We start from the raw sequence: 25,173 nt of genomic DNA on the forward strand, positions 1-25,173 counted from the left end.
AAAGTTTGTAATATGTGTGTGTGTGTGTGTGTGTGTATGTTTGTTACTCCTTCACGCAAAAACTACTGGACGGATTGGGCTGAAATTTAGAATTGAGATAGATTATACCCTGGATTAGCACATAGGCTACTTTTTATCCCGGAAAATCAAAGGGTTCCCACGGGAATTTTAAAAAACCTACATCCACGCGAACGAAGTCGCGGGTATCAGCTAGTGACACATAAAGCAAAGTATGGCCAGTCCGAGTCCTTTCTCAAAAATGCAGCATTTATATGTATCACCCACCTCTAATATCTATTCACCACCTTCCTCTAATATCTATTACTCTATTATACATATAGCTGTGTCTTTTGCACCATTTTGGTTGCCTGGAAGAGATCGCTAGGTAAGGCCGCCAAATTGTATCTGCCTAGATTTTTGTTTTGCTTTTTGGGTGTTTTTTCTGCACTGATTTTGTGGTGTACAATAAAAGAATGTTCATTCATTTATTCATACAGCCTACAGGTGTAACCAGAAGGCTAGCAAAAACGAGGACAGGTGATAGTGCTGATGATTACTGATAGCATAACGAAACTGAAGATAGCATAACGAAAACCACTGCAAATAAAACATCTGACTGACGCTAGAGTTCTGTAAATAGGTCACACGAAGTTAATGCCGCGTCGTAGGTGGGGCATTGACCCGAGTTTTGCCCGCAATACCACTTTAAAAAAATTACTAAATAACTAAAACTACAAGATATCTGGTTTTTGGCATTGGTAGTAACTAATAACGTTTTTTTGCTAGCGTTCTGATTATAACCTGTATATTTTTTAAATAAAAAACAAAACATATCCAAATGTGACAGCAATGGGCAACTTTCCCGCCTCTCACGTTCGCTTTCGTTCGGGAAGCAGGTGCGGATACATTTCAAACTCCACTTAAACTTCAGAACGAAACGTCGGAGTTTTCGGCACATTTTGCCAACATTACAGAGGTTTTTACTTGACTCTATTCTCTAATGTTATAAAAAACTGTTTGTCGGTTTATTTGCTACGTACATTTTTTTAAAGCGTAGTAACAACTAAGAAACAAAACTAAATTAACTATTATAGACTAGCTGATGCCCGCGACTTTGTCCGAGTGGATTTAGGGTTTTAAAAGCCCGTGGGAACTCTTTTTATTTTGTAGGATAAAAAGTATTCTATGGCACTCTCTAGGTCTTTAAATAATCATGCAAAATATGAAGTCAATCCTCTTGTGGCATGATTGAAAAATAAATCAACAAACCTACAAGCAACACACTTTATGGATAGTTAGTGATGATGTAAGTGTATTGCGCTAAGTAAGATAATTAAGCGATTAATAAAAATTAAGGTAAAATTAGCCGATAAGTAAGAAGTAAGCATCTAAGTATTTTTTAACTTTTGATTAATACAGCTCTGGGTTCCAACTACTTTTGAGAATTATTCTTTCGAAAACATTACCAAGTGTAAATTAAAAATTTATAACACCCCCGACAAGTGAAGGTTACAGTAACTAGAAAAGACCGAAAAGACCTGATAACTTTTAAACGGCTGAACTGATTTTCTTGGACTATTCCGCGCCTACGATCTAAAGTATCTGAGTTTTCCAAAACATCATTTTCAAATAAATAATTATGTATTTAGGCAACGTCCATCTTGACAGCTTGACATTTGTCAATTGACATAATATTATGAACCTAACGGTTATCTAACCTTCTTTTCTACAAGAAAACTAGAAAAGAGCTGATAACTCTTAAACGGCTGAACCAATTTTTTTGGATTATAGTTAAGAACACTCTCGATCAAGCCACCTTTCAAACAAAAAAAAGTAAATTAAGATCGGTTCATTCGTTTAGGCGCTACGATACCACAGACAGATACACAGATACACAGATACACAGATACACACGTCAAACTTATAACACCCCTCTTTTTGGGTCGGGGGTTAAAAAAGTAGGCCATATATTATTTATATTCTACCCTATTTTTCTAAATAAGTAGCAACAGTCAGTCGCGACCTATAGTAGCAAAATCCTCACAGTCCCTTAGGGCAATGATTTTCCCGCCAAAACTTGTAGCTCAGCTGACGTTACGCATGTATAATCTGTGCTCATTTCCAAACTCGCCGCTTTCGCTTTTTTTCCACAATCAAGAGGCAAAAGTTTTGGGGGTTCCTGTCTTGTTTTATTTATCACTAGTAAATTTTTTGTTTTCCGTTCGGAGTAAGATAATTTCCCGCATTTAAAAGACACTCCGCAAGAGAACTAATAATTTTTATATATCATACTAATATTACAAAGGCGAAAGTTTGTATGTGTGTGTGTGTGTGTGTGTGTGTGTGTGTGTGTGTGTTTGTGCGTGTGTATGTTTGTTACTCCTTCACGCAAAAAACACTGGACGGATTTGGCTGAAATTCAGAATGGAGATAGATAATATCCTGGATTAGCACATAGGCTACTTTTTATCCCGGAAAATCAAAGAGTTCCCACGGGATTTCAAAAAACCTAAATTCACGCGGGCGAAGTCGCGGGCATCGGCTAGTGTTATCTATTATTATGATATGTGTCTTTAAAAATCCCGTGGGAATTCATTGATTTTCCGGGATAAAAAATAGCCTATGTATCCATATAGGGCATGCATCCATCTCCAGGGCATAATCTATCTTCATTTGCAAATTTCAGCCAAGTCCATCCAGTAGATTTTACGTGAAAGAGTAACAAACATCCATCCATCCATTCATTCTTCCTTACATACGATACGGTAAGATATTTATAAATTAATTGCTTCAAACTGTAGACTTAATCTTCAAACCCGAAAAAGATTTCAAAGTTTTAACCAATAAGCTATTCTCGCCAGCTGTTTCTGCGGGTGTCATCTTTAAATCGAACAAGATTCAAAATCGCACGCAACTCCTAAATCATCACAGGAGACCGAAGAGCTGGCAGCTACCTCGGACAAAGAATTAGTCTAGCCATTCAAAGGGGGAACGCTGCCAGTATCTTCGGAACCTTGCCTAAAAGGACTTCCTTTAATATTATCAACCCCCGACCCAAAAAGAGGGGTGTTATAAGTTTGACGTGTGTATCTGTGTATCTGTCTGTGGCATCGTAGCTCCTAAACTAATGAACCGATTTTAATTTTGTTTTTTTTGTTTGAGGGGTGGCTTGATCGAGAGTGTTCTTAGCTATAATCCAAGAAAACCGGTTCAGTCGTTTGAAAGTTATCAGCTCTTTTCTAGTTCTTACTGTAACCTTCACTTGTCGGGGGTGTTATAAATTTTTAATTTACACTTGTTTTTGTTATTATATTATATTTTTTAAGGTTTTTTTTTTGTTTTAGGTTCATTATTTTAATAATTATTATTATTTAGTTATTTAGTTTAGTTGTTTAGTTTATTATTTATTAAATCACTCCTAAATTGTAATTTACACCCGTTTTGCTCCCTTTATTATATGCCTGTCCGTTACTGGACAGGATGAAAAATTTACTGCCCGACCAAAATGTAAAGTAAACACTTGTGTGAGCAAACATTAAAATATTCCATCTCTGTGTTTGCTTTTCAATGTTTGGATATGAACTAAATAAAAATAGTGATGACTAGAGATTTTGAATGTAGGGAGGTAGGTAGGTATTCACTTTCAAATCTATACATATAATAAAATTGTAGAAAAGTGGTGTCTGTACAATGGAAATATATAAAAAAAAAGTAGCAGGGGTTGTTATTATATCGATGCCGAACCCGAAATTGTAATTAATTTTTTTTTGTCTGTTTGTCTGTTACGCTAATCTCGGAAACGGCTTATTCGATTTAGATACGGTTTTCACTAATATATTGTAGTAAGCTTCACTTAGGATTTAGTGTTTATTTCATGTCAATCGGTTCATAAATAAAAAAGTTATGTCAATTTAAAGAATCACGGCGCCTCGCGCCTGAGCGTCCGTGGCTATATAAAGCGCGAAAAGTCACTATTCCACGCGAACGAAGTCGCGGGCACAGCTAGTAAATACTAATATTATAAATGAGAACTTGTATCTGTCTGTAACGTTTCCACAGAGGGCATTTGGTACAGAGACGGCTCCGGTATACAGGCGGTATAAGTATTGCCTGCGATTTCATTCAGGTAGTCAAAAAATCCCGTGGAAACTCTTTGATTTTCCGGGATAAAAAGTAGCCTATGTCGCTCCCCGGGATGTGAGCTAACTCTGTACCCATCAAACGTTGTTAAATTGTTGGGTCGTGAAAAGCTATCAGACAGACAGACAGACACACTTTCGCAGTTAGAATAGAATTGTGCGGATAGAAACGGATGGGGTTTGAACCGCCGACCTTTCGGAATTCAGTCCGCTCCTCAAGTGTCTAGCTGTCGAGGCTTCATTAATATATAACTAGAGGATGCACGTGACTACGTCCGCGTGGTTTAAATTTTTATACATCCCGTGGGAACTGTTTGATTTTCCGGGATAAACTTGCATATTTCGATTACAGGGACGCAAGCTACTTCGGTACCTTTCATACAAATCGGCTAAGTGAATGGGTCTTTAGGAATCCCGCGGGAACTCTTTAATTTTCCGGGATAAAAAGTAGCCTATGTCCGTCCCCCGTCCGTCCGGGATGTAAGCTAACCCTGTATCAAACGTCAGAATCGGTTACAAGATAGCAGACAGACAGACAGACACACTTCCGCATTTATAATAATATTAGTATAGATAGAGGATTATTATATAATTATAATTAAAAAATAAAATATTATCTATATACTAATAAATAAAATTGGAGTGTCTGTCTGTAATTTCGAAATAACTACCTCATATTAAGCTCATATGGTTATTTGAACGATACCACAACTGAATCACACGTTTTTAAAATTTTTGTCTGTCTGTCTGTCTGTCTGTCTGTTTGAAAAGGCTAATCTTCGGAACGGCTGAACCGATTTTGACGGGATTTTCACAGACAAGTAGAGGATTGGCCAGGGAGTAACATAGGCTACTTTTTTAACCGACTTTCAAAAAGAGAGTTGTGTTTTTCTACCTATGTACACCGATATCTCCGAGATTTCTGAACCGATTTGCGTAATTTCTTTTTTAATCCCACGGGAAAGTTCCCACGGGATTTCAGACCCTAAATCCACGCGGGCGAAGCTGCAGGCATCAGCTAGTTAAGTTATATAAATTGAGGCTAGTAATAGGTTGATTTGATAAATATGAGTTATAATAAATATAACGTCGGTGCAGCGAGCGGCGCGCGGCGAGCGAGCGGTTTGAGCGATCGCTCATTTCTATCACGCGGACGGTTATCCGTTCGCTACGTTGAATTATTGTTACTGCCGCACACCACTACTATGAGTCGATACTTCTGAATATACAGGGTGTAACCAGAACGCTAGCAAAAACCAAGACAGGCGATAGTACTGATGATTACTGATAAGATACCATAAAAAAAAAACAACGAAAAAATTTATTGAAATTGAAAAATTCAGAATATATCACACTAATCACACTAATATTATAAAGGCGAAAGTTTGTATGTGTGTGTGTGTGTGTGTGTGTGTGTGTGTGTGTATGTTTGTTACTCTTTCACGCAAAAACTACTGGACGGATTTGGCTGTTTGCAATGGAGATTGATAATATCCTGGATTAGCACATAGGCTACTTTTTATCCCGGAAAATCAAAGAGTTCCTACGGGATTTTGAAAAACCTAAATCCACGCGGGCGAAGTCGCGGGCATCGGCTAGTTGCAAATAAAACAACTCAAAATTAAAAAAACCCCCGACACAAAAACCTCTATAAGAAAACTAGAAAAGAGCTGATAACTTTCTAACAGCTGAACCGATTTTCTTGGATTATAGCTAAGAACACTCTCGATCAAGCCACTTTTCAAACAAAAAAAAACTAAATTAAAATCGGTTCATTAGTTAAGGAGCTACGATGCCACACACAGATACACACGTCAAACTTCTAATACCTCTCTTTTTGGGTCGGGGGTTAAAAAGACCTAAACAAAATCAAACCGTTGGTAGGGGCTAGATCAGTACGGCCAAATCCACGATTTAGCAAAAACGATTTATTTTAACGTAATCGTCTGATATCGTACAGGGATATCATTTTTCTCGTTTGATTTCTAGACGATGCCGCGCAATTTATGGTTGAGCTTTTATGAAGAGTTTAAATTAGAGAAGCCTGTGATATTATCGAAATATCTTATCAAAATATCAATAAATCACACTAATATTATAAAGGAGAAAGTTTGTATGTGTGTGTGTGTGTGTGTGTGTGTGTATGTTTGTTACTCCTTCACGCAAAAACTACTGGACGGATTGGGCTGAAATTAAGAATGGAGATAGATTATACCCTGGATTAGCACATAGGGTACTTTTTATCCCGGAAAATCAAAGAGTTCCCACGGGAATTTTAAAAGACCTACATCCACGCGAACGAAGTCGCGGGCATCAGCTAGTAATAAATATTTAATCGAAATATAATACATTTAATCAATATTTTTTTGGAGCAAACTGAAAACCAGCGCTGAGTTTGCGGCCTATTGTTAATTGTTAGTTTTTATTTTATAGATATAATATATAACACATGTTTATATAACTAGCAATAAGAAAACAATAAAGTCTATTATATTAGTATCTTGTATTATTGGACGGATCGAGCTGTTTGGCATGCAGATATCTATTATGACGTAGACATCCTTCAAGAAGGGATTTTTGAAATTTCCACTCCTAAAGGGGTAAAATAGAGGTTTGAAATTCTTGTAATCCACGCGGATGCCGTAAAGAAAAAATCAAAGTATTTTTTATGGAAGGAAATTATCAAAAACTATCTAATGCTCGTGACTTCATCCACGTAGATTTAGGGTAAAACCCTAATCCCGTGGGAACTCATTGATTAGGATAAAAATATCCTATGTCACTCTTCAGGTCTTTAACTATAACCATTAACCATGCAAAAAATCACGTCGATTCGTTGCTCCTTTCCAACCTGATTAAATGACAAACTCATAAACCAACAAAGAAACACACTCTTGGCATTTATAATAGAGATAGACTACCCCTAAGTGTAAGTTGTAGACTCCATATTGTAGACACTGTAGCCAGTGACGGATTAACCCTTAATCAAATTAAGCAATTGCCTAGGGCATCACGTCTGATGGGGCACCAGAAGAAGCACAAAAAATCCGTCCTTAGGGCATCACGTCTCACTTTCACGTCACCAAAAACGACACCAATAAATAAATAAATTATGCTTTGGTTTTTATTGCTGTCGCGCCTACCCCACTTCTAAAGTACGTTACATGATACATCTCATCATCTAATTTTACAAAAAACTAATGTTTTTAGGCGGTAAAGGTTTATGACCGATTCTAGTTGACATACGGATAGGGGGCCCACAGGCATGGATTGCTTAGGGCATCAAGTAGTCTTAATCCGTCACTGACTGTAGCCATCTCGTAGTAACGTATACATATTCTGTAGCACATCTACGCAGCCAGTTTTCATGTCTTACGCCAGCCGTAGACGGTATTTTGACGACTTTCCGGCGCAGTGGTTGGCGCTGTGGTTGCGGGTTCGATTCCCGGTGGACGGACGGATAGCGGAGGTTGATAATAGGGTCCCGTTGGCGCCCTTCGGGTTACGGAACCCTAAAAACTAATATGTAAGACATCTAAGTTAACAGAATCTGGCTGTCTAGCATTTGCAAAGAGGAAAAAATATCCTTTTGAATCGGAATACGTGTGACTATGAACAATGATGTTGTAGTACTGGAATAGACTGGACAAGACTTCTAGGGATAATTTTTTTGCTCGCATTTATGCTACTCTCATGGAATGAATGTTGATCTGAATTGAATACGTCAATAATTGAATACGTCAGACTTCTGTTTGGAAGGTCGGGGGTTCGATCCCGGGCACCTCTAACTTTTCGGAGTTATGTCCATTTTAAGCAATTAAATATCACGCTTTAGCCTTTCCCTTCACGTTTTCGGTAGGACATGCATTCCGAACCAGTGCGTGGTAGATGCATTTGACGATTCAAAAGTACCTACTTGTAAAAGTTTAATCGAATAAAAAATATTTTTTATTAATTTATTTAACCGTGAAGAAAAACATCGTGACGATCTTGCATGCCTGAGAGTTCTTTATAATGTTCTCAAAAGTGTGTGAAGTCTGTCAATTCGCACTGGACGAGCGTGGTAGACTATGCCATAAACCCTGCCCATTTTGAAAGAAGATCCGTGAAAAAAAAATTTTTGGAGACCCCCCTTTTATGAATGTAACATCCGTTAAGCCAAATTTTTATATTCAATATAGCCTATGTCACTTGAATCATAATAACGAATCGATTGACACCTCATTCCACCCCACCTATTAAAATCGGCCCAGTAATTTAGGCGCTACGGTGGAACACAATCTGGATACAAACCTACACACATAATATATAGACTGCTAAAATTGTAACCCTTCCTTTTTGCTTTGCCGTAGTCGGGTAAAAATATAAAAATTATTCTTTGTGAATCCATTCGTTCATTACATATGCCTTGCCGTTCTCGCATCTTCATCCGATTGAGTTGAAACTTTGTACAGTTGTTGTTGAAATTAGCATGTAGGTTTCCAAAATAATATAACTACGGGTAGTAGTATGTAGTCGGGTAAAAAATAGAAATAGACATGCCTGTCAACGCACGAGCTCATCTGTGTATCCTATAAAAAAATTGTGTCTTCCAGTTGACCTATTTCCCCGACCTAAACATAAAAAGGTGTCTGTGTCAGAGGTATAGTGCGCAAAAACATCTGCCGACATCTAACTGAAGTGAGCGCTGTGTAGGGATAGCAAAAAAATCAAGAATAAAATAAAACCGACTTCAATAACCACACATACTAAAAAGTAAAAAAAAAACCGGCCAAGTGCGAGTCAGACTCGCGCACCGAGGGTTCCGTACTCGGGTATTTTTTCCAACATTTTGCACGATAAATTAATATCTATTACGCATAAAAATAAATAAAAATCTGATTTAGAATATACAAGTAAAGCCCTTTCATATGATACCCCACTTGGTATAGTTATTTTACTTTGAAAATTTAAACAATTTTTTTTAATGATGTAACCACATATTCATGGTTTTCGGATTTATTACTTTACGTGTGCTATAAGACCTACCTACCTGCCAAATTTCATGATTTTAGGTCAACGGGGAGTATTCTATAGGTTTTCTTGACAGACACGACGAACGGACTGACGGACGGACGGACAGACAGACAGATACACAGACAGACAACAAAGTGATACTGTAAGGGTTCCGTTTTTCCTTTCGAGGTACGGAACCCAAAAAATTGGTAATCTTCATTTACAAATACTATAAATATTTAAATATAAAAATCACAAAACAAAAATGTCATCTAAACCACTGTAACGATGCAGGGTGCCTAAAACACTGGCTGCGTTACCTCGTTGAATGGCCAGACTAATATGCTGACAACTAACCTACTGATTAATATTTAACTGCCAGACCTCCGGTAACCCGTGGACTCCACGAGACGGAATGACAGGTCCTTAAAAAGGATCTGGCATCCTCGCCCCACGAACCCATGGTCTGTACCCCAATAGGCACAAATATGAAATTATCCATGCTAATATTATAAATGCGAAAGTGTGTCTGTCTGTCTGTTTGTCTGCTGACTTTTCACGACCCAACAGTGTAACCGATTCTGACGGGTACAGGGTTAGCTTATATCCCGGGGACGGACATAAGCTACTACTACTACTACGGCTACTTTTTATCCCGGAAAATCAAAGAGTTCCCACGGGATCTATAAAAATCTAAATTCACGCGGACGAAGTCGCGGGCATCCTCTAGTTCTCTATATTTTCCTCATTGCACCTATTGGCCTTTTCCACCTTAGCGGCTGCCGCTTGCATTTCAGTTTCCCAAACTTTATGAGGGCGTCTTAACAAATTTTAACGAAAGGTTCTGTACCTTTATATCCCGGAAATGGACATAATATGCTACTTTTTATCCCGAAAAATGTCGTTATTCGCGGGAAAATATGAAATTTCAAAAAACTAATTCAACGCAAATGCAGTTGCGGTCATTGCAGCTTAGTAATTTATGCTTTTTAGGAATAAATAAGAATTTTCACCTATTCTATATATTCTTAAGATTTTAATTTTTTTTTCTAACCCTACGCCTAATAATTTGCGCCAAGCGAAGCGTCACTTTTAATCTCGATATTGAGATGAGCACAATATGAAACTACATTCTTCCGTCCCTTTCTGGCACGCGACAGGCACGTATCGCTGTCTCCCTCTAACTTGATAGATGCTAATGTTTGTATGACACCGAATCCAAAGATACGTATGCAAATCCTTTAGGGGAAAGGGGGAAATTGGGTTACTTAGCGCTTTAAGACGTAAAAGAGATTTACCAGAATGTCCTAGACATGATGGTCCCATGGGAGGGCATACTGGCATGTGACGTCACAATGATTAACGTGCTTTTCTAGTTTAATAACCACCGACCCAAAAAGAGGGGTGTTATAAGTTTGACGTGTGTATCTGGTAATCTGTGTAATGTGGATCTATCTGTGTAATGTAAAAATTTATAACACCCCCGACAAGTAAAAGTTACAGTAACTAGAAAACAACTGATAACTTTCAAACGGCTGAACCGATTTTCTTGGATTATAGCTAAGAACACTCTCGATCAAGCCACCTTTCAAACAAAAGAAAACTAAATTAAAATCGGTTCATTACTTTAGGAGCTACGATGCCACAGACAGATACACAGATACACACGTCAAACTTATAACACCCCTCCTTTTGGGTCGGGGGTTACTAAATTTACTAAATAATAAACTCCACAAACAAAACCCATTCAAAGTCAAACTTCCGTCAAATCAAATCAATCAAAGTCGGGCGAGCAATAAAAGAAACTAGAAATCTAAACGTGAAGCTTGCCCGACTTCATACATACATATCTACTCGTGTAGAAACAAAAATTATTTTTAAACCACGACCCAAAAAGAGGGGTGTTATAAGTTTGACGTGTGTATGTGTGTATCTGTTTGTTTGTGTATCTGTCTGTGGCATCGTAGCTCCTAAACGAAAGAACCGATTTTAATTTGTTTTTTTTTTGTTTGAAAGATGGCTTGATCGAGAGTGTTCTTAGCTATAATCAAAGAAAAGCGGTTCAGCCGTTTGAAAGTTATTTACTTTTTAGAGAGTTTTGTGTCGGGGTTTTTAAATTTTGAATTTATGTTATTTTACTTTGTAGTGGTTTTGGAAGTCGGTGTTTAAATATATATATTGAAGTTACTCTCAGTTTAACTCCCAGTTATAATTATGACTTAGTTAGTCGTTGTAGCCGTCTCAATAGAACAAGGAACACAATGACTCGCTTTGTATTCGATATGACTAGCTAGTGATGGAACTGAGGCGATTTTATTTATCGATGGTATTGATAAATAGGTATCTATACTTATCGATTTCTACGTCTTGTGTTGCTGCCCTAATGATAGTCTGTTTTGAGGATTTGTTTATAGGGTTCCGTACCTCAAAAGGAAAAACGGAACCCTTATAGGATCACTTTGTTGTCTGTCTGTCTGTCTGTTTGTCCGTCCGTCCGTCCGTCATAAAATTAAAATAAAGTATGGAATTAAGCGGTAAAAGCCTAGTGGTTAGGATGTTCGCCTCCTAATCGGAGGTCGGGGGTTCGATTCCGGGCACGCACCTCTAACTTTTCAGAGTTATGTACGTTTTAAGAAATTAAATATGACTTGCTTTAATGATGAAGGGAATCATCGTGAGGAAACCTGCATGCCTGAGAGTTCTCCACAATGTTCTCAAAGATGTGTGAAGTCTGCCAATCCGCACTCGGCCAGCGTGGTAGACTTTGGCCAAAACTCTTCTCATTTTGAGAGGAGACCTATTCTCTGTAGTGGGTAGATGGGTTCATCTTGATGATGAAAGTATAAGGAAAGTATGGATTAAATGTTAGTAATAATAATAATTTAGAGCCTCGATAGCTCAACGGTTGAGGAGCGGACTGAATTTCGAAAGGTCGGCGGTTCAAACCCCACTCGTTACACTTTTGTCATACCCACTCCTGGCCCACTTTACGCTTAATTGGAGGAGACCTTTCTCTTTCCTTTTTTTATTTGGAGGAGTATTAGTCATGATGGCATGGCTAATATTCTTAAAAAAAAATAATGATCCAGGACTAACCCGACTTTATTTGCCAAAACTCTCTAGAGATTATTTATTAGACCTTTTTACACGTTATATGTATTTTAAACCGCGTGTTTACTTCGCAAATATAGCTTCGTGTTGTTTGATCGAGCCTTGTTTGTGCTGGGGATAAAGAAAAAAAAATCCGTTTTTTAATTCGTTTGAAAACGTTCAAAAGTGTATTTTCCCATATAATTTTTCAATGTAAACCCAAGTGTAAACCTTACAATGTTTTACGAGGCTTAAAACAAGTTTATGTACATAATGTTTATTTGTAGGATTCCGAACCCCACTTGGTATAGTTATCTTACTTTGAAAATTGAAAATACTAATTTATTTGTTCATGAACACATTTTAATTTTTTTTAATGATGTAACCACAAATTCACGGTTTTCGAATTTTTGGATTTTTTCTTTACTTGTGCTATAAAGACTTACCTTACCTGCCTGTCAAATTTCGTAATTCTAGGTCAAAGGGAAGTACCGTTTAGGTTTTCTTGACAGACACGACAGACAGACAGACAGACAACGAAGTGATCCTATAAGGGTTTATTTTTCCTTTTGCGGTACGGAACCCTAAAAAATATATGTCAGTTTGTCTCTATGTCTGTCTGTCTGTCAAGATTCTTTTCCTCAGGATCGCGTGAAGGTATCAAGTTTAGAAATCCGACTACTTAGGTAGGGGAAGTCCGGGAGACTTGCTCAGGTTGGAGAGTTGAACCACCTTTAAAAATTCAGCTTAAATTTCGCGCTAATGAAACGTCAAGACGGTCATTGGTAAAGCGTGGGAGGCCAGTAACCAGCACGTCGCCATTTTTTACAATGGCCGGTTTGTTTGGCTATCAGGCTCGGAAAAGTGTTTTTGTTACGACGGAGTAAATTTTATTAATTTATGTATTTTTGAGATTGCGGCCGTGTTTATAGAGTTACGTATTGTGTGTTATTACTATTGTACTGCCTGATTATTGTAGTTTGACATGTGCTAAGTATTTTTTTGCTAAGATTGATTGTTTTTTCTGTGGGTAAAATTTAATGTCAAAGTAGTATATGCGGGAGAGTTGAACCATGGCGGGTGCGGGAGATATGACCAGTGGTTCATGTCTCCCTCTACAGTGTTTGTATGCGAAAATTTGAAGTTTTATTTAATAAATTTAGTAATTTAGAAAGAAAACTTTGAAAACTAAACAAGGTTCGAAACAAAAAGGCTAAAAAAAATAAAAATGTTAATGATGATAGTGAAACCAAGTGTGAAGACGTATGTGAAGATGTTGCGTACGCTGATAGTTCCAGTAATAGTGATTTTGCAGAATTCCTGACGTGAATGATCGTTGGTATTGTTTTGTTTGCACATCAGAAGAAATTTTGACTATACGTTTATGTGGTTTATGCCGAAGATATTATGTCCATGAGATATGCGTAGGAGTTACACAAGATATTGATGAAAAGGATTAAGAAAGACCAACAAATTTGATTAAAGAAACTTTATATATTTAACTTTGTTGGCAAAATGTTTAATAATTATGTTGATTGTGGAATGTTAAAGAATATGTTGAAATTTTCTTTTTTTTAGAGTTCCGTACCTCGGACCGAAAAACGGAACCCTTATAGGTAGGTCTTATAGCACAAGTACAGGAATAAATCTGAAAACCGCGAATTTTTGTTTACATCATTAAAAAAAATTAGAATGTGTTTCAATTTTCAAAATAAGATAACTATACCAAGTGGGGTATCATATGAAAGGGCTTTACCTGCACATTCTAAAACAGATTTTTATTTATTTTTATGTATAATAGTTTTTGATTTATCGCGCAAAATGTTGGAAAAAAATTCCGAGTGCGCGAGTCTGACTCACATCAGTTTTTTCTTTATAAGAAAAGCAATAGCTATGTTTATTTATGATTTAATTTCATTTTGTGATGTTTTGTTTAGTATATCTGTAATTTAAGCTACAAAATGTTTTTATTTTCCCCTTTAAAATGCTATGTTCAACTCTCCCCAGACCCCGGTTCAAGTGTCCCTCGGGGTGGGGAGAGTTGACCCAAATCCCATTTTTCATTCAAATATATATAACAATAACATATTTCAGTATTATAAATTCGAAAAAGTAATTATGCATAAGTAATCCTAAATAAATAAGCTACTGTTTATAATTACAATTGAATCACTAAGCCTCATTTATAAGAAAATACGACACTTTAAGCAAAAAGCGGTTCAACTCTCCCGGACTTCCCCTACGTAGGAGCGACGTGTAAACTTTTTTTAAATCAATTTTCACATTTATCGATATCATGACCAACACTAATGTGCAAGGAAGGTCGATAAAGAAGCATAAAAGAAAATCTTACAACAATATACAGCGGTGACGAGTTAGGTCACATGTACCGTTGACAAAAAAATATTTAATATAACAAATTAAATTCTTACATTAAATCAATAAAAAAAATTGGTCAAGTGCGAGTCAGACTCGCACACGAAGGGTTCCGTACCTTCGTACAAGAAATATTACTTTTGAAAGCCCTAACTAGCTTTTAAGAAATATATAGCGTCATCTAACTGCAAGATACAAAACTACGTCTTAAACTTGTAAGTAAAGACATTTTGACTCGAACCTTTTTCTCTTCGATTAGTCACACAGTCACTTGTCAATTGTTTAAAATCTAAAACTTCTACTAGAATCTAGATAATGTTCTCAAAGGTGTGTGAAGTCTGCCAACCGCACTTGGCCAGCGTGGTAGACTACGGCCAAAATTCTTCTCACTCTGACAGGAGACCCGTGCTCTGTAGTGAGCCGGCGATGGGTTGATCATGATGATGATGATGATGAATCTTCTTCTTCTTCTTCCTGTCCACGCTGTGCGAGGTTAGCACAACATGTCCTTCTTCCACTCACTTCTGTCAACCGTCATTGCATTGACCAGCCCTTTTACACTCATAATATTCGTATCTTTGTCACGCAATCCATCTTCCTTTTCTTTGGTCTTTCTCTCCTCTTTTTTCCTTCCATATGCCCTTTAAAAACCTGAATATCCATATCCATACTAATCCATACTTTTTAATATTATAAATGCGAAAGGCTGTCTGTCTGTTAGCTTTGGTAGAGAGTTAGCTTATTCCCGGGGAAGGACATATGCTACGTTTTATCCCGGAAAATCAAAGTGTTCCCACGGGATTCTTAGAGGCCCATTAGGTTAAACCGATTTATATGAAATTTGATACAGAGGTAGCTTGCATACCGGAAATTTACATAGGTAATTTTTCATCCCGCAAAATGAAAAAGTTCCCACGCGGACGAAGGCGCGGGCATCATCTAGTTATATAATTTGTCTAAAACTATTTTGTTATTTTTCTAGACTTTTGAAGTTTTTTGCTAACCGTACAAACACCCGGAGTCGTATTTGCAACAAATTGTATTTTACTTATCTGTGATTCCTCACAAAGGTCTTTGATGTGATGATACTTAGAGGGTAATAGTAGAGTATTATGAGATTATTTTTTTCTATAAAATATATTATTTATACGTAAAAAGGTGCTTTCGCAAAGAAAATGATCTAAAAATAAGAGAAGATAAAGTTGAAAACTAAAACCCGACGGCGATCGTCTTAATAAACGCTGAAATATTATAGTCAAACTGTTTTTCTTTCGCTTGGTATATTTAAATGTACATTTACATTTTATGAACTCAGAATTTTCTCCTGTTTCATTTGACATCCCACTCCATACAATAGCAACAAAAATTTTTAGAGACCCCCACTTTTTTTACTTAATAACTTTTTTATTTAGTACCTTACCATACCAGTATTTCACCTTCAACGATGTAGTTTCCGTAGTGTAGCGGTTATCACGTGTGCTTCACACGCACAAGGTCCCCGGTTCGATCCCGGGCGGAAACATTTTTTTAATTTTCAGGATCCACACCCGAAGGGTGTCAATTACTAAGCCTTCACTGTCCGTCCGTCCATCTGTCTGTCAGCGGCCTGTATCTCGTGAACCGTAATAGGTAGAGAATTGAAAATTTTCACAGCTACTCGTATTGCCGCTATACCTAACATAAAATCAATAATAATTAAAATCCGCGCCTAATAATAAAAATTTCAATATGGGCGCAATGAAAATTAAAATAAAATAAATTTGAAAAAAAAAAAATTTACGGAATCCTTTGTGTGCGATTCCGACTCGCACTTGACCATTTTTTTCACTACTTACTGCCAGGGAGGTCTCTCTGAGCGTCAGCTTAGAGGTCAGTGTGATAATTGACTGTCATTGGTTTAGTACCTGAATCGTACTACCATACTTAAAGGTAATAATATGTACAGTATAATTACAGCGAGCAATTTGGAAGGTGTGCGGCTCGAATGCGCCACAATAACTCGTTAGGCGTATTTAGCAAGACGCATGGCGCAATAATGGAGCCTGGCCGAGTTATTGCGTTACATACCACTGCTATTGGCGCTTATACAGCTTATAAGGTTGTTGTGTTGCTTATATACCTACAGCTAGGGGCTAACTTATTCAACTGCGGATTATAAGGTCTCATACTTGAGTCCAAAAACCCAAGACCCAAAGTTAATGTTAAGCATCTTGCAGTTTTTGTCAGTAACAGCCTGGAGTTGGAAAGTTAGCGGTGTTACACCCTCGAAAGCACGTCAAGCCCCTGGTATCTCTCCGGTCGTATCGAAATGCTGACCTATCGAACTACGGCAGTGGGGGAATGGAGAAATAAAGATTATGAAAGTAGACTTATAGGTTAAACATTAAGTTCTAGTAGGTATAGGTATAATTACAGCGAGCAATTTGGAAGGTGTACGGCTCGAATGCGCCATAATAACTCGTTAGGCGTATTTAGCAAGACGCATGGCGCAATAATGGAGCCCGGCCGAGTTATTGCGTTACATACCGCTGCTATATGGCGCTTATATAGAGAACTAAGGTATTCGGGTGAGATTTTGATAAGGGTCGGAGAAAGTTTAAACTAAAACTATGCATCTTTTCGTTTAAGGAAATTTTTGTTAGGTACGACTAGGTACGAAGAAGGGGCATGTGGCTTTATTTAAAAAAAACCGACCAAGTGCGAGTCAGACTCGCGCACTAAGGGTTTCGTGCTCGAGTTTTTATTCCAACAATTTGTACGATACATCAAAGCTGATAACTTTCAAACGGCTGAACCGATTTTCTTAGATTATAGCAAAAATCACTCTCGATCAAGCCACTTTTGAAACAAAAAAAAACTAAATTAAAATCGGTTCATTAGTTTAGGAGCTACGATACCACAGACAGATACACAGATACACACGTCAAACTTATAACACCCCTCTTTTTGGGTCGGGGGTTAATAATATTGATGTAATCTCTTAGATTATAGTCAAACGGAAAATTTTGCCACCAATAAAGAAAATTTCCCCAAATAGTTTCCTCGTGAATACGGAATATTTGAGGAAGGAAGGAAGGTAACATCTTTCCGCCTCCTACGTAGAAAGTTACATAGTCAGAATTCCTTAACTATTTCGGCTAGGTTTAAGGGTTTGGGTTCACCACTTATATTTTAGAGGAATGATAGCCTAATGGTTAGGACGTCCGCTTTCTAATCGGAGGTCGGGGGTTCGATCCCGGGCACGTACTTCTATCTTTTCGGAGTTACGTGTATTTTAAATAATTAAATATCACTTGCTGTAACTTGTTTTTAACCCCGACCCTAAAAGAGGGGTGTTATAAATTTGACGTGTGTATCTGTGTATCTCTATATCTGTCTGTGGCATCGTAGCTCCTAAACTAATGAACCGATTTTAATTTATTTCTTTTTTGTTTGGTGGCTTGATCGAGAATGTTCTTAGAGGCGTATTTTTTTATAATTCAGTGGTTCTTAGCTATACTTAATCCAAGAATATCGGTTCAGCCGTTTAAAAGTTATCAGCTCTTTTCTAGTTACTGTAACCCTCACTTGTCGGGGATGTTATAAATTTTTAATTTACACTTGTTACTTGTGAGTTAGGTACAGTAATTATCAGATGTTAATGATAATGACCGGGGTCCATGGCTTAACGTGCTCTCTAAGGCACAGAGGAAATGAAAAGGCTAAATTCGGACCTTCAAAGTCAGTCACCCATCCAGTTACCAACTTGGGTCTACATTGCTTAACAATCGCAATATACAAATATGCCACGCTTCCTTCTAGTGGTTAAAATGTCCGCTTCCTATTCTAGAGGTCGGGGGTTCGATCCCAGGCACGCACCTCTGAGAGCTAAGGAATTTGACTTTGCTCAGACTTAAGCCACTGTTGAAACGAGACAGCGTTATACCGTTGGCATAAATCTGTCTCGTTTTAACTGTTTAAGTCTAAGCTAAGTCAAAGTGCACTCTATAGATTTCAATCTACCTTTCTGGAGTTATGTGCATTTTAAACAATTAAATATCATATAGCTTTAAGAGGGCCCTCTCCGTCACTCGTTTCATACAATCGTAGTTCCAATTTCATTTGAATATTAAGCAACCATGAAATTTTGCAGACATATTCTAGAAACTAATATCTATGTCTGTGGTTTTCCAGATTTCTGTTAAAATATTCGGTTTCAAAGTTACGCGGTCTTGAAAATTTTCATACAAATCTTTGAGCCCCTGTAATTTTAAAACTACATATTTTTAGAAAAATCTAAAACACCACAGACACAGATATTAGTTTCTACAATATGTCTGCAAAATTTCATGGACTTTGGTTGCTTAATATTCAAATGAAATTGGAACTACGATTGTATGAAACGAGTGACGGAGAGAGCCCTGTTAACGGTGAAGGAAAACTTCGTGAGGAAAGTGAAACCCTGCTTGAGAGTTCTCCATATTGTTCTCAAAGGTGTGTGAAGTCTGCCAATCCGCACCTTCGATGTTAAAATGGAACTAAATCTAAACGCAGTAGTTATAGGGCTTCCTCTATATCGAGGAAAGGTGATGTATATTATTGACAATAACTGAACGGCACGTAGCCCCGCCATGTTGACGAACAACGAACGAATGGAGTCGACCTAGTTTCAAAAAGTTTTCGAATTAAATTATTTTTCGAAAACTACTTGTATGTAACTTTCTTCAATCTGTTTTTTCTAAAGAAAGGTAGAGATGCCTTTAAATGTATTGGTATTTGACTTTCCGGGGCCAAAAATATCTCATGTCCAACCCCAGGATGCAAGCTATCGCTGTACCAAATTTCAACAAAATCGGTTTAACGGATCGGCTTGAAAAGCTAACAGACAGACAGACAGATGAAATTTCGCATTTATAATGTTAGTATGGATGAAGTAAGCTTTTGCCCGCGGCTTCGTTCGTGGTACATATGTGATTAGCCTGTTATATCTGGATAAGGTACCTTACTATAATATAGGTCGATGTACAATATTTCTTGCCGGCTCTGTACCGCATTTATAACAATAATTAACAAATAACTCTACCTATAATCCCTCACTCAACAAACTCAACATCCTGGTAAAAAAGTATGGTTTGGCCGTTTAAAATATTATCTAGATAGATACCAGGGCTCTGTCTGAAAATCAGCGCTGCGGTAGTCAAATACTGCAGCATCTTGCTGAGGCAGAGCCCTTTTAGCTCACAGACACAATATTGGTCTTAGTATTATCTATTTTTTTAAGTTTACTTGATAATTTGTATGAAATGTATTTTTATTTTTACTTATTCTTTTTTTTTGTGATTTTGTTTAGCTGAATAAAACTTTATTTTTTTTTATATTACTACGCATCCTCTCCACAGATTGCCTTGTTCCAGATCGAGCCACGCGCCGGACAGCAATACGCCAATAAAATGGACATTAGGCGGACCAGTGTACAGCGCGCCACACGGACACAACACTACCTCTATACACTACTACACAATAAACCAGCGATGGTCATCATTGCTACCTACTTTTAAATAATTTTCATTTGGTGAAATGTTTTTTTTTTTAAAGAATATTAGCCATTTTAATCATGACTAACATTCCCCTTTCCCCTCCAACTAAGCGTAAAGCTTGTGCTAGGAGTGGGTACGACAATAATGCAACGGCTGGGGTTTGAACCGCCGACCTTTCGGAATTCAGTCCACTCCTATAACCGTTGAGCTATTGAGGACTGTTTCTTCACAGTAATTTCGCGGACAATTTTTCACGGAAAGTGATATTTCAACTATCGCACTTAACGTGATGATCACGTTGGTTAATAGCGCTGATATTTCACAGGTGATTTTTCATGGAAAACGCACTGCGCCGCATCGCATCGCACCGCCTCGGATTGCACCGCATCGCACCGCACCGCGCCGTATCGCACCGCGTCGCAGCCTGCCACACCGCGCCGCGTCGCATCGCAACACACCACGTTGCGTCACACCGCGCCGAACCGCCTTGCACCACACCGCACCGTGCCGCACCACGCCGCATCGCTCTCGGGCAGCGCAGCTCAAGTGCGGAGAGAGATCTTTTGTAATCTTTTCATGAAATATATCACGACCATCTCCGCAACTAACGGGTTCACTTTATTTATTGTTATTGTACGTATAAATAAGACGCACGCACACCCCGACAGTTTGTATTATGTGTAATGAATCTTATTTACCGCGGTGATGATAAGGAAGTAGCGAAACTACCTCGATAATGGTCAGAGGTATTGTTTGATTTATTTTGCCACTCTTTATTGTAATATTATCTAGTTTTATTGGGCAAATAATATTGTACTATTATTCTAAACTAGAGGATGCCCGCGACATTGTCCGCATGGATTTAGATTTTTACAGACCCCGTTGGAACTGATTAGGAAACCCGCGGGATCTCTTTGGTTTTCCGGGATAAAAAGTAGCCTATTTCCGTGCCCGGGATATAAGCTAACGCTGTACCAAATTTCGTCAGTATCGTTTACACTGTTGGGCCGTGAAAAGGTAGCAGATAGACAGACAGACAGACATACAGACAGACAGACAGACACACTTTCGCATTTATAATATTCTTCCAATGCTGCAAAACCTGCTCATTGTAGCACCTTGGCATCCCAACGTCCATCGGTTTTTAGATGCCCTAGCTGTCCATTTCCACTTCAGTTTCGTAACCCTTTGAGCTATGTCGATTATTCTGATTCTCCAACAGATCTCCTTATTTCTCATTTGATCACGTAGAGTAATTCCAACCATAGCTCACTCCGTTGTCCGCTGAGTGACTCTAAGGGTGAGATCTATAGAGCGCGCTCTGCCTTTGCTTAGACTGCATTGCCATTGCATAGACAGAGTTAAAACGAGACAGAGCTATATCTCTCACATAAATTTGTCCCGTTTTAACTCAATCTTAAGTCAGAGCAAAGTCAAAGTGCGCTTTATAGATTTCAGCCTAAGCTTGCTTACGAGGTCCATAGTTAGCGACTTAATTTCCGTCTTTAGGTATTACTATAGCTGATGCCCGCGACTTCGTTCACGTGGATATAGGTTTTAAAAAATCCCGTGGGAACTCCTTGATTTTCCGGGATAAAAAGTAGCCTATGTGTTAATCTATCTCCATTCCCAGCCAAATCCATCCAGTCGTTTTTGCGTGAAAGAGTAACAAACATACACACATACACACAAGCTTTCGCCTTTATAGTATTAGTGTGATTATTATATTACCCTCATAATATTTCCACAAAGCAACAAATTCTCCGAAACTTTGCAGTGTCACGTGAATTCAGGAACTCAGATTAACTGCGTACAAGGCGCTCAGAACTGGTTCAACACCGGTTAAACCCGGTTTCATCCTGTCTGATCCGGCTAGTCGGTCGCTTAGTAATATATTTAAGAATTCTTGCATCCAAGACAAGTTCTTAAAAGACATTCGACTATTCGAACTAATCTTTTGGGTTTAACTTAGCTTTATCGTAGGAGTAGGTACCTACATTACATTTGATTAGAGAAAGTAAACAAATGTTAAATCAAATGCCTTTGCCATCATCATCATCTTCATGATCGACCGGTATTCAAATTCAAAATATTTTTATTCAATTAGACTTTTACAAGTATTTTTGAATTGTCAGAGCATCTACCACTGGTTCGGAATGCCTTTCCTACCGAGAAGAACCAGCAAGAAACTCGGCGGTTGCTCTTTTCAAAAATTTGATATACACTATTATGGCATGTATACAAGTAATTAAAGTCCCACGCATTGCTGGAGCGAGCTGCAGGTCAAATCCACGCTCGTTTATCATTTAGATAATCTTCAATACTATAATATGCTTTTCTCAGGAGCATAGTTTTAATAGATTTTTGAAACTTGTGTAAAGGCAAGTCCAAAATTGATTGTGGACATAGGTCACTTTTAGGGACTTCAACATGCCACATTCTCGTGCCGCCTTAATCAAGCGGCTCTCTGCGACTCGCTTGATGCCCACCTACTCGTAGGTCCTAGTGCTTTCCAGCACTGTCATTTTCGGTGCAAGAGCACCATTACAGCACCTTGGGTCCCAATGTAATTTTTTTAACTATGTGGCCTGCTCAATGCCACTCACATCACAGCATCATAACCGACATTGAGCTATGTCGGTTACTCTGCTTCTTCTACGGATCTCCTCATTTCTGATTAGATCCAATATTCAAATTTGATCAATTCCAAGTATAGCGTTCTCCATCACTTTTCTTATGGCGCCCATAGTTAGCGACTGTGTCTCGGATTCATACTATGTCTTAACTGGCAATAAATAATGCGAATAAAACAAATCATTCAGTTATCTCAGTAGAATCTGCTTTCAGAACTGATGGTAGACTTGACATGCCATGTCTTATGCTAAAATTTAAAATTTTGGGAATCTCTAATATGAATATCACAGTTTTAAAAACTCTCGTAAACCCTAAGTAGACAGATTAACTGCACACGAGGCGCTAAAATCCGGTTTTATAGCGGAAAAATCCGGTTTCATCCGGTCTGAGCCGGTAGCGATCGGTTGGTAATTTATTAGGGTCGCCGATGTCCGAAAAGGGACAGACACGATGATTTAAATATGTTCGACTTTTGACACACACTAGACAATACAGAATGTGTCCACTGTCCACCATAGACAAATAAAGACTTGTATTACTAACAGCTGAATAGACGTCTACTGTTGGACATGGCTCTTGTAAAGACTTCTACACGTACCGGTCTTGAATATATAAATGTATTAAAAAAAAACAGAAAACATTGATAAATCATATCTACCTATCTTGTGGTAGCTGAATGCAAAGCTGTTTACTTCCATCCAACTTTGTCACTATCGTACCTCAACCTAAAAATAAGTAGTTTTTATACCTTCACTGAGGGACCCTAAAAACCGGTTCTATTTGGACGCGCTAATATATTAGGGTCGCTAATGTCCAAACGGCCGGACAAGACGATTTAATTCGAATTGAAAAAAATAGATAGGGATTTTAGGGGTTTTAAGATGGTTTCATGAGCTTTGTAAGTGATATTTTGTGGTTTAGGAAGGGTATAATGAATATTGTGGTAGTAGTGATTGTTTTTTATTTTATGGGGGTTTTATATTCTCTCTCTCTCTCTCTGTGTTGATTCACACTTTCTTGAGAGTCGTGACATTTCTTCAGAATTCACTATATATTGCTCAAAATCAATATCTACGTAAGTGATGATGCAGTCTAAGATGGAAGCGGGCTAATCTGAAAGGGGTATGGCAGTTTTCATTAAACCCATACTCCTTTGGTTTCTACACGGCATCGTACAAGAACGCTAAATCGCTTAGTGGCACGGCTTGCCGGTAGGGTGGTAACTAGCCGCGGCCGAAGCCTCCCACCGGACCAGACCAAAATGTAGAAATTATCACACTAATATTATAAAGGAGAAAGTTTGTTTGTATGTGTTTGTATATATACCCTGGATTAGCACATAGGCTACTTTTTATCCCGGAAAATCAAAGAGTTCCCACGGGAATTTTAAAAAACCTACATCCACGCGAACGAAGTCGCGGGTATCAGCTAGTAAAATTATAAACCCTTGGCGGGGAATCTGCACTGCGCTAGGGGAGTGGTCAAAATTAAGTATCACTTGTGTTTATGGTGAAGGAAAACATCGTTATGCCTGACAGTTTTCCATAATGCCCTCAAAGGTGTGTGAAGTTTACAAATCCGCACTTGCCCAGCGTGGTAGTCTATTGCCTTAGTATTATATATATTTGGAGTTCTGTGGGTCAAACCCTTCTCATTCTGAGAGGAGATCTGTGCTTAGTAGTGCGCTGGAAATGTCTTGATCATGATTATGAATCAAGTACGTTAATAAATTCAAGGGCGTTAGTGATTTTCTTAGAAGTCTAGAAACTTTACTCCAAACTTATCCCTAATCTGTTTCCCAACTATCCAGCCACAAGTCTGTAAAATAATGACAAATTACTGACACTAGCAAGCAGCCTAGGTCGATTTGTCACAATAACCTAGATTTAGACCTAGATCCAGGCCGGATTTAGGCCTACATCCGTTAAGGCCTAATTGAGATATCGCAGACTCATGTCCATTTAAACTTAACGAATTTATTACTTGCGTGGATGGTAGAGTCGAATTGGAGAAGGCATTTCTAAACTTTTCTTAGTAGGATTTGGTGGTATTTTTACTCGACTATGGCAAAGCTGATTTTAGCATCTATGTATGTATGTTTGTATCAAATTCTGTGTGTTCCACCGTAACGCCCGAATTACTGGGCCGAGTTTGATGAATGAGGTGTCAATCGATTCGTTATTACGGTCTAGGTGACATAGGCTACATACTATATGAAAAAAATCGACTGATGGATGTTACATTCATAAAAGTGGGGGTCTCCAAAAAATGTTTTTTTGCTATTGTATCGAGTGGAATATGAAAAAATGAAAGAGGAAAAATTTTGAGTTCATCAATATAACTACCCAAATTGCTCCTGCCTGGAATCAAACCAAGGATTTTTTACACAATATAAAGTCACACTGGTAGGACGTCAAAAATAT

At 38.0% G+C, this 25,173-nt stretch overlaps 1 long non-coding RNA gene and 1 other non-coding gene across 2 annotated transcripts; both read left to right on the forward strand.

Annotated features, from left to right (window-relative positions):
• Window positions 1-1,136: 1,136 nt before the first annotated feature.
• On the forward strand, window positions 1,137-15,492 carry LOC123878058. The gene is made up of 3 exons (XR_006798735.1): window positions 1,137-1,146; window positions 8,241-8,244; window positions 15,420-15,492. It is a non-coding gene; the product is annotated as an uncharacterized LOC123878058 (long non-coding RNA).
• Window positions 15,493-16,049: 557 nt separating this feature from the next.
• Window positions 16,050-16,122, forward strand: Trnav-cac. The gene has a single exon. It is a non-coding gene; the product is annotated as a tRNA-Val (tRNA).
• The last annotated feature ends 9,051 nt before the right edge of the window (window positions 16,123-25,173 follow it).

This window comes from Maniola jurtina, chromosome 25, assembly GCF_905333055.1.
Source record: "Maniola jurtina chromosome 25, ilManJurt1.1, whole genome shotgun sequence".
NCBI lineage: Eukaryota > Metazoa > Arthropoda > Insecta > Lepidoptera > Nymphalidae > Maniola > Maniola jurtina.